The following is a 10,749-nucleotide window of genomic DNA, read 5'->3' as shown; positions in this document are numbered from 1 at the left end:
TGTGGGATCCTCCCGGACCGGGGCACGAACCCGTGTCCCCTGCATCGGCAGGCGGACTCTCAACCACTGCGCCACCAGGGAAGCCCTGAGATAAATTCTTAAACCTTCGGTTGTGTGTGGCTCATCCCCAACACTGACTGATCAGGGTTAGGATCTGCTGGGACAGGGCTATTGGTTGGTGGTGAGTGTCCCTCTTCAGCTGCCCTGGGTCCTCCTCACTTCTGCTGTGGCCCCAGAAACCTTTTTTGGCAAGTTCCCTCCCCAGCCCTGACTGCAGTGGTAGGTGTGACTTTTCTGCCTTCCCTGGGCTGGTCATAGGAATGTTTTTTGTCCCCATTCAGGCATCGATGGATTTGAGGGGGCTGGCAGCCCAGAAGGCCGATGGGCAGCGGTGGCCATCACAGCGGTTCTCCGAGATGTGGTAGATCCGAGCACCTCAGTCCTTCCTGCCTGCCATCCTGGCCCTTCACGACTCTCCTGGGTCCCCTGTCCAGAACCCCTCCACCTGCCTCTCCTTCCACGGTGCCCTGGACATAAGGAGCCTCAGGTGCTGCCCACATGCCCTGCTGCCACGTGCAGTCCCTGCATCCATGCACAGAAGCTGCTGACGCAGTTGACACAAAAGGGATTGCCACCAATGGAGCTGGTTTCTAAAGCTCTGTGGTTAATTATTTTGTCTCAGTGAAATGAAAGGAGGGTAAACAAACAGCAATACATTAATTAGTCTGATCTACACTTTCTCCACGGAAGAGGAGAGCAAAGTTAAACATTGGAGGCTGGCAGCTTTTCAGAGAACCCGAGAGTCCTCGGAGGGCTGGCAGGGCAGGATGTGGTGCACAGGCACCCAGCCCGCGCCCCCAGTCCCAGCCCTTTCTCTTGCCTGGCCCGGCCCGGGTTCTGTCTCCCAGGGAGGAACACCTGCCTCTCCTCCCCGCCACAGTTCTCTGCTTCCGTGTCCTGGGGTTGGCACCTTTGCCAAGCAAAGTCCACCATGGGCATTTCTGGTGGGGCTGACAGGTCTCTCAAAGGCCCTGTGTGCTGAGCTGTTGCCAGTCACCCCTGCAGGCAGGATTGCTCTCTCAGGTTCCTATTTTAAAGCCGACCATCACCCTCGGGCTTATCCCTATTGTGAATCCTGGTGTGTGGCTTCTAGGGTTGCTTGGGATGACCTCTGCCCCAATACCATCGTTTCCAGAACTGGCCTGGAGTCCCAGACACCCTCAGGTCCTGGGCTCAGGAGTGGGGGTCTACAGAGTGCCCAAGAGAGGGCTCCCAGGACTCAAACACTCTGTTCTAGAAGCAGAGACCACAGCCTCACTCCCTCACCCCCGGCTGCATTGCTCAACGCTCAGCATGGGCTCAAAGGTCAGGCTGACCTGAATGAAATCCTGGCACTGGAGTCAGGCTCACTGAGCCTCTGTCTCATCATGGGAGTAACAATACCTGCCTCCCAGGACTATCACGAGGATTTAAAGGGGGCCAGGCCACTAACATGGCTGGCCCTGTTTCCTTCCCTACCTCCCCCTCTCCTTGCAGGGCCTCCCTGACCACCCCTCCCCTGAGGCTGGCCCTGTGTGCCCTGTTTGTTCTCCCCGACCTGTAAACTCAGTGGAGTTTGCAGACAGGACCAGCTGGTTCTGTGTGCTGTTCTGGGGCAGCCCGAGCCTGCCCGCTGTATTTCTAGGCCCCGGACTGACCTGCAGAGCCCTCAGATCCTCAGAGATGCCTCCACACCTTAGGTCGGAGCCGCTGGCCTTCACTAACTTGTTCCTCCCCCTGCGGCGAGGACTGGACTGGGTCTGATTGCGACAAGGAGACCAGGCTGTGGAGCCAGGATGGACAGAGGAGCAGAGAGCTCCAACAGTTTGCAGATGGGAGAGGAAGAGGTGGCTGGTCAGGTCCTGGACAGCACCTGGGAGGTCACAGGCCCAGCCACTCCCAGACAGGCAATGCCTGGGCCATTGAGAGCAAGCAGCTCATACCGCAGTTGCTTCTGCAGGTTACTGATGATCTGTGGTGACCCGTCAACACGGAGACCCCTGTTTGCTAACCTGTGACCTGCGGCCACCACAGCATGAGAAGTGGGGACTCGGACTGATCAAAGTCACTGTCCTCAGAGCTCTGGGGCTGGCTAATCTGCCCTCCCCTGGGGAGGGCATCCTCAGGAACAGGGCCTGGCAAGGCCTGGTCCTGTTTGAGTGAAGATGGCAGGATAGAGAGATGGGTCCCCAACAACCCTCGTGGGCGAGCTGCAATGGACAGGATCTCTGCTACTGGATGCCAAATAACACTGGCACTGAGACGCCATCCCACTTCCATCTCCCTGGGAAGTGGACCTGGCATGTGTGCTGATCCCCAAGATGAGCTGCACAGAGGCCCAAAGGGTCCTAGGGGTGCTGACTTTGAATTTAAATTTCTCCTGCAGCATGAAAGTGAGTAAGCCAGACCAGTTCTACTGGCGAAGGCAAGCCCTGGCCCCTCTGAGGAAGCCCACACCATCTTTTGGGATCTCTAAGCCTTACTTTGGGAATTTCTGGGAATCTGGGTCAGGTGTTGCCCCATGTTGGGCTAGGATGGGCCCTGGCCCTCCCTCACACCACTTGCATCTGGTCCTCATGCCTGCTGAGCCCTCTCATCCCGGCAGCAGGGCTGGGAGTCCTGGAGCAGAGGGACCTCCTCTCGTCGTCTTTGTTTCCAAAGGCTCACGTCTAGCAGGAGCTGAGCCAAGCCCCAGGTTTCCGCAGGAAAGGCGGAGAGGAGTGTTCCAATCCGACGACCAGAATGTGCTCGCATCCCCGGCAGCACTGAGATCAGGGCCGGCCCATTTCTGCCTGGATGCCTGCTGGGGAGGGGTTGGCATGGCAACATGAGCTCTGAGCTGCTGAAACTTGGAGTCAACTCGTAGCTGGGAGGACAGAAAGAACGACGGAAGAGGATGCTTGCCCATGCGACGCAGGTGAGACAAATCCAGGCTAATCCCTGAAAGCCACATCCCAGAAGCAGAACCGGGGTCCAGGGTCTGGTGTGAACACGTGCTGTAGCAACGACTCCCACCAACACAGCTGTACCAGGTAAATGTCTATTCACCCTTCCATGTCCAAAGCACCTGCCTCCCCTTCCTTGAAGCCCTCCCCAGCCTCCCTACCCCTCCCATCTCTCCCTCCCTTGCATATCCCCAACTGTCCCTCTAATCTGGTACTTGCCGGTTTGCACATAAGGCCCCCCACCAGCCTGGGAGCTCCCAGTGGAGTCTCAAACACCAACACAGGCCCGAATCCTAGCCTGCTCCAGCGCTATGGATGTGGCAGACCTACTTTGCTGCCCCACACCAATGCAAGGGGAGGGCCATGAGCTACACCAGGCCGGTCGGCACCCCAGCAGCCTCTTGACCCCACTGAATGGTCACACGACCCTAGCTCTTCCTGGACCCCTCGGGAAAGAGGCCTGCATTTTCTCTGAGATGGAAGCACTAAGAGCCTAAAGCTTCTGGAGCCCTCCTGGAGAGTGAATCCAGTTCAGAGGAAAACAGACCTTAGGGCTGGAAGGAGAGAGGTCAAGTCCTGGTGACATCTTTGAGCTCCAGTTTCCCTGTGCCTGAGGCCAACGCAAGCCCCAGAGTTTCTAACTAACGAGTTGGCAAAGTACCTTTTTCTTTGCTCTAGACACTTTGAGGTGGGTTTCTGTCACTTGCCACCAAAAGGATCCTGACTAATATATACTTGCTACTTGATTTTTCCAAAACTTAATTCTTATCAGTTCCCTTCCTGTGCAAACCTCCCTTGGTACCCCCTGGCTTGCCTACTGGGAAAAGGGGGTCTCCCTCCCGAGTCCTCGAAGGCCTGGTGAGACCTGGTGCCTGTGGTTTGTGACCCATGAGCATCCCTTAGGAGACATGAGTGCAGACATTATAAGCACAAACTCTGGTGTCAGAAGTGCAGGTTCAGGTCCTCCTTCTGATATTGGACAAGGTGCTTAACTGACTCTCTGAGCTATAGTTTTCTCATCTTTTAAGCACACATAGTAACAATATCTCAGGGTAGTTAGAGAGGATGGATGGGCAGCACTTAGCATGGTGCCTGACACGTCTCTAATACAGTCAGCCCTCTGAATCCACGGTTCCTCACTCCTCCGTATCCATGGATGCGGATCCCACAGATACGGAGGGCTGACTCTAAGGGACTTGAGCGTCTCTGGATTTTGGTATCTGTGGGAGGTCCTGGAACCAATTCCCTGTGGATACTGAAGGACGACTGTAATATTACTTCATTACCACTACTACTACTGTTAATTTCCTTGTTGCAAAGGCCCTCAAGATACAGCTGGAGCCTTTGAAGTTTCCTCCTCGTGTGCTTGGTTGCTTGACAAAAAGTGTGCCCTGCTCTCCCAAATGAGGGGCGGGGATGGTGCAGGGGATGCCGGGCCTCCATCTCCAGACAGGACTGTCTATTGTGGGCTGCTTGTGCAAGCCCAAGTCACAGGCCTCTGCAGAAGCCAGATGCAGGCAGTGGGGCCATAAAATTTTCAAAACGAAATTTTCCATGGGAGCTATTAATGCGTCATGTGGTTTCTGAGAATAGGAACAGGCTGCAAGCAGCTCTGTGGCGCTCCTTCAATCAGTCAGCCTCGGCATTTCCATGTCAGAACTCAGAAAGCCCAGATAAAGCCAATTCCTGCGTGACTGGAAAGCAAATCTTAAGCCAAGTTGAAGTTATATGTGCTGGGGTGCCCCAACCAACCTAGTGGTTAGAGTTGCAAGACCTCTGGGTTCAGGACCTTGTGTAGCAGGGATGTGGGCCAGTTGCCTGGGAGTGTGGGCTCCATAATGGGGTGGGGCTGAGTTCAAAGATCTGGCCACCCTACCCTCTACGGTCTGCCATTCCAGAATCATCTGTTGGTGACTGAAGTGGGGACTGTTATGGAGAAGGCTGGAAGGTGGCTGATACCTAAATCTACCCCTGAGCCATCCTGAGCGGCATCTTCTCTCATTCCTATGTACCCTTGTATTAGGTTCAGGAACCTGCCTGCAGCCAGATCTGTCTGCCTAGAGTCTGCTGAGGGCTGAAGCCCGTAGGGCGCCTGCCAGTCCTTTGCTCTCACGACGGCTGAACCCAGGGTGGGGAGGTGCTGGGGGGTGAGGGCTTCCTGCATGATGAATATCAGGTCTGAGATGGCCCTGTTCACAGGGTCTGCTCCACTTGGCATTGACAGGGCAGCTCCAGGGCAGGACTGGAGCAGGCAGTTGTTGACCACTGGAGAGGTCACGTGCCAATAGCTGAGCATCTAGACGGGCCTGGGCCTCCTACTTCAAGAGCTCTGAGCCTGCCCAGGTGCTGAGGTTTGTGCCTGAGCCTCACCTTGCAAGTGGCCAGAAGCCGGGCATCCTGGAACTCCCTAGCAGGTTACATCACCTGCCTCAGGTGAGCCCTGTGTTGTCTGCTCTGTGACCAGCTGAGTGCCAGCCCCCAACAAGTTCCCTGCTGGCCAGCGCCACTCAGGAGAGTCCTTCCTCAGGGACGGACACTAGGAGGAATCTCGCTTCTCTCAGGCTCCGCTATTGAGGCTTTTGTCCCAGCAAAGTCCCTGCTTCCCTGACAGAGCTGATGTTAATGGTCCCTGAGCCGAACAAGGCTTGGAACATACTTCACTTAAGAAGAAAGGACAACATACTTTCTGTGGGAGTGGAACTTTAAATACAAGTCCACACAAATGGCAGGATTTATGCAGACTCAGTATTCAGCTGGGTTTCAAATACAGCCTTTCCTCCTGGAATGGATTGGCTGGCAGAGCAGTGTGTAGGCATTTCAAGGCACCAGAGAACACAGATGAAGACAACAAACCTCCCTAAAACGGAATAGGCTTGCTAAAATTCTTCTGAAAGGCATCATTTCACATTCAGCCTGAAGTTTTCTATGCAAAGAACATTTAACAAACTGAGTCCTAGAGAAGAATTTATGCAAAGATTAAAAAGCAAATCAGTGCGAATGAGTAAATAAAATCAGGCATCAGCATCTCACCACCCTTCCCTGTAGCTCTGGGCAGCTGGGCCCGAGGGCTGCATTTCTGAACTGAGACTGGATCTCACTCACCACTGAGGGCTGAGGTCCTTGTCCTGGGCCCTTTCAGAGGCCTTGGACACCAGGCCACTGCTATCCTCAGGTCCTGCCTCTGCACACGGCACCACAGGAGCTCTTGGCTCTGAGAGAATCAGCCAGAAGACCTCCTGAGAGAGGATGGCCCAGCTCAGGCCGAACCATGGACTGCTTGCTCGGGGAGGCCTCCGACCTGCCTGCAGGGCTGTCCTGGGCCTGCTCCAGAAGGTATAACTGGGAGGGGATTGGGGGCTGCTGTCTGCTACCCTGGGGAGTGGGACTTAGAGCTACATTTGCATGAGAATGTGAATTAGTCATTTGTCCACAGCAAAGACCAGTGGGGAAGACATCATGGGGATCTATAGCCCCCCAAGTTCCCTCTAATTGCTACCACCAAAACTGCTTCCAGGGGTCTTCTGAGGCTCTGGGTTCCAGTTAACCCCTGCCTCTCTGGTAGTGGTGCCCTGTCTATACCTGCTCTTAGCTGTTGAATCCTACACTTCTGCAACGGGAGACAAGAACTCTTGGATGGAGACCACATGTCCCCAGATTGCTGGTGTAGACATTGCTAGTGTAGACAGTGACGTGTTTCCATTCAGGAGTGACTAACTTAAAAAGGTACGCATGCTTTGCCTTTGTGAAGATCCGGGTTAGACTTTTCTTCCCTTTTTGCCCACATCTGCCTGCAAGCCTAGGACAGGCCTCTTACGTCGCTTTCTCTGGCCCCTAGAGCAGTGCGGGCCTACTTTCTAGGCATGAGGCAAGATTGCACCTCCTGGTCCCCTTGCAGTTGGGTGGTATCGTGTGACTAGCTCTGACCCACAAGCTGTGAGTGAAAGTGATGTGTGTCACTGCTGGGCCAGAGTACTTCACAGCAGGTATATGTGGTTGGTCCAGGGGGGCCAAGCAGGGCCTGCAGGGGATGGGAGGAGGGAGCTTCGAGATGAAGCCAACAGCCTGGGGTGTCAGAGCCCAGAGGCCAGGCGTGGTCAGATGCTGCCAGGTCGTGCTGGCTGACTGGTGCCCACCAGGGCTGATGAGGGGCAGAGGCAGGGGCAGGGCAGCAGCTGTCAAGCTGGGAGGCTGGGGGTGCTTGGCATCCATTCCCTATGAGTCAGATGCTGCTCGGGGTATTTCACAGCAAGGGCCCAAGAATTTCTGGGGTCAGAGCCTTGCTTTCTAGGGGTGTATATTAGAGTGTGTGTGGGGGGGTCCTCCTAGAGGGTATGGAGACAGGAAAGTGGTGGGTGGTGGGTGAAACAAGCAGTGAGCAAGGGAGGGAGGTAAGATGGGGTGGCAGAGAGAGCTGAGAGTAGGCGTGAGGAAGGCAGTGTCACTCAGGAGTCCTGCCTGCCAGCCTGTGCCTTTGATGGCCACAGTGACCGCCAGATCCCAGATTACAGGCCAGGAGGAGACGCCGGGGGAGGAGCAGCTGTGGAAAATGGGCTTGAGAAGAGGCTCCAATGCATGCACTTCCAGTTTACCCCTAGTTGGTTCTGTTTAACTTAAGTGCTTAGAATCCGGTTAGCATGCAACCCATACCACGCAGACCTCAGAGTAGTGAGAGCCTGGTGTGTGCTGGCTGCACTCTGGAAGGACTGAGTGACCCCCTGGCTGTGACCCTCTGGCTGGCTGCGGGTCTGGGCAGCCACCCAGCTTGACGCTACCTGCACCACCCCCACTGCTAGACAGAAGGTGCACAGGGTATCTCACTGGGCTTTCCGGAAGAGATTTGGAAAGAACATTTCCAGAACAGAGGTCAGCACCAATGCGAAAACAGTCTATGCAGTTTCAACCAGATTTGCTTTAAGAAACAGGTCCAACAGGAGGCCTAAGCGGCTTGATCCTCATCTCTCCCTCAGCTCTCTTCCCCCGGTCCTGGGCCACCATCCTTCTTGTTCCCTTCCTGCCCTTGGGACTGCTCTTTCTCCGAGCCCTTTGTTGTCCCCTCCTCCCTGGCCCACCCCTTAGGAGCTGGACCTTCCCCTGCCTCCTCTCTCTTCTCTTGGTTGATCTCTCATGGGTCACCTGTTCCTAGGTGATAGCCAGCCCAGGTGTCTCTCCTGACCTCTGACCCCATGAATTTAATTGACAGCTCTCTATCTTCCCCTAAAAGTTTATCATTTGTCTTCCTCTACTTCCCCAACACCATCTCTGTCTCCTGAGTGGTCCTAGGCCCCTGGACCTCCTCCATACCCACCTCCTGTCACCCAGCCCACGGTTCTGCCTCCCTAATCCCTTGCATCCATTCCCATGGCTACGCCCAGTTCAGGCCTCACCCTCTCCCACCTAGATGCTGTGACAGCCATCACCTGGTCCCCCTGCAGCTGGCCTCCCTCCTCTGATCCACATGGCAGCTGGTGGCATCTTTCTAAACTACACATTAGGTCACATTGCTCCCCTGCTAAACTCTTCAGTGGCCCTTGCTGACCCCAGGAAGATGCACCTGGCAGAGAAGGACAGGAAAGGGGGGGTGAGGCCCAGCAGCCTGATTGCTTTGCATCCGCCTACTTCTGAAGTCCCGGGGACCCCGACCTGCGCAATTTCCCCCGAAGCCCTTCTAGCCCTCCATGCCTTTGCTGAGGCAGTTTCCTGCGGCCATCGTCTGTGCGAAGGGATGAGGCCTCAGCAGGAGGCGCTCAGGGTTTGGAAGTCACAGTGATGGTCTCTTCACCAAACCCCAGCCAGTCCCCTCCTCTGTGGCCCCAGGGATAACTAGAGACCTTTGGCCCGGCTCAACTGAGCCATTTCTCTCTTGACCTTGTTAGTTTCCATGCATTTATTGCATGTTTGCAGTCTGCACACCAGAAAGGTAACCAGCCTCCCATACTTTCAGATCTACCACACTAGACACAGAACTGAGGGAGAAAAGGCTTGAGCAATGTTGGCGAATTCCATACCTCAAAACAAAGGGAGGGAGGGCCTTATGTGTGTGGCCCTATAGCGTGTCTGCAGGACCAGGGACCCTGCCCACATGGTGACACCAGCAACTTTGGAGCTCATCCACCCACTTTGGCCTCCAGTCCTGGGGAACTCAACTTCCTTTTTCCCCTTGCAGACACTCAGTACTTTATCCCATCACCTGTATGTTGGGCACAGAGCAGGCAGATAATAGGAACCCCTGATGACTGATTGACAAGTGACAGCCCTGCCCCCTGCAGACCTGGAGTCCAGCCAGGGTGGCTTCAGCAATCCAGCTCATCTGGGGCCACCTGTGGCCCGCTCAGGATCTCAAACTCATTTCCTCTCTCCCTGCCACACTCTCTCCCTGTGAGGTGGGACTACGAGCCAGTCCATGGCAGAGACATGAGGGAGACTAGAAATGAGCCTCAGAAAAGCAGAACTAACAGTCCACTTCTTGGGACATCTGAGCAGTTGCTGCACAGAACACATCTCATAGAATGTGTTCTTGACACTGATGGTGCAGCTAGGCTGTACAACCACCCCAAGCAGATGTTGTTGGCTCCATCTACAGATGAGAAAACTGAGACTCAGAAAAGTAAATGACAGTCCCCAAGAAGTGTAGCCTGGTCACCAGACCCCAATTTCCCTTTCCTCTCTGCATTTCTTACCAAAGTTTAATACACATGATATGCAAAATATGCAAATGCGCGCTGTCCAGCACCAAGCCCCGCTACCTCCAGGACAAGTTCCCCACACTCTCCCCTTTGTCTTGCTTGTTCTTCCCTCTCAGTTCCCACCAAACAAGATCCTCACCCTGTCTTTCCAGTCTCTAAAGCTTACATTTGTCACCCACCCCCACTGAGCCCTTAGTGAAGATCCTAATAATTTTCCTCCCTCCCTGTGGACTGCCGGCCTTATCCATCTCCTCTTTTGTTTTTCCATCCAGTCACCATCACCTTGGACCCCCAAATCTCCCTACTCCCAGCTTGGTGACCTCCCCAGAAACCGTGAAAACATCTAATTTACCAATATTTGGGAGGAAGCAGGTTCTTATAATGGTCTTGCTGTCCTGGCTCCTGGACTGAAGTTCCCAACTGTCAGGGGGTCAGAAAATGTGTTTCTGGTTTCCACTTTTATTGTAGTAGTTTGAATTATTTCTCTGGGATGGATTCGAGACTAGAATTACGAGGTAAACTTTAAAGCTTCTGATACATATTGCCAAACTGCTTTTCTCCAAGGTTGTTTGAGAGTGCCTGTTTCACAGCATCCTTTCCGTGAAATGCACTGGGCTTTAGCATTAAAAAAAATTTTTTTTAATAGTTTAATGGGTAATGATATCTGATTACAATTTCCAGGATATTTAAATTGTATTCCTTCATTATTGTGAAGTGCTGCCTCAATCCTTTTCCTACTTACTGAAGGAGTTCGGATTTTCTCCATAGATTTGGGTGTGTCAGACATACCCCCTCTGTAGGCACTGAACCACATGCGGGTCGGTTCAGAATGGGACCAAACTGCTTGCCCCAGATTGCTTACCCCAGAGCTGTGTTTTCAAACTTTTTATCCAAGCAGCAGAACCTTTTCTCAAACAATCTCACACAGCACCTCTTTATATAAAGCATTAATAAGTAGCCTATGAGGGGAGGCCTGGAGTGCCCCCTCCCGTCCCCCTCCCCCTTCCAGAAGCTCCTCTCACCTGAGGAGGGGCCGCAGGGACCTTCTTGTCCTTCTGGCTGAAGAGGGAGCACTCCCTGCG

General features: G+C 54.1%; 1 protein-coding gene and 1 long non-coding RNA gene across 3 annotated transcripts in view; one reads left to right on the top strand and one right to left on the bottom strand.

Annotated features, from left to right (window-relative positions):
* Window positions 1–10,726, top strand: part of LOC112391733 (uncharacterized) — a 13,004-nt gene extending 2,278 nt beyond the window's left edge. Inside the window, exons 3-4 of one of the 2 annotated variants that reach the window (XR_003001555.1) lie at window positions 342–3,071; window positions 5,008–10,726. This is a non-coding gene — a long non-coding RNA (uncharacterized LOC112391733). Of the gene's footprint in view, window positions 1–341 lie in introns of both variants that reach the window. The other variant, XR_003001554.1, reaches the window with a different exon arrangement.
* Window positions 1–10,749, bottom strand: part of SMPD3 (sphingomyelin phosphodiesterase 3) — an 83,744-nt gene that overhangs the window by 18,142 nt on the left and 54,853 nt on the right. The window lies entirely within an intron of this gene.

Source organism: Neophocaena asiaeorientalis, unplaced genomic scaffold (genome assembly GCF_003031525.2).
Source record: "Neophocaena asiaeorientalis asiaeorientalis breed wild unplaced genomic scaffold, Neophocaena_asiaeorientalis_V1.1 scaffold90, whole genome shotgun sequence".
In the NCBI taxonomy this organism is placed as follows: Eukaryota; Metazoa; Chordata; class Mammalia; order Artiodactyla; family Phocoenidae; genus Neophocaena; species Neophocaena asiaeorientalis.
Note: the sequence above shows the minus strand (reverse complement) of the source record. Positions and strands in the feature narration are given on the sequence as shown.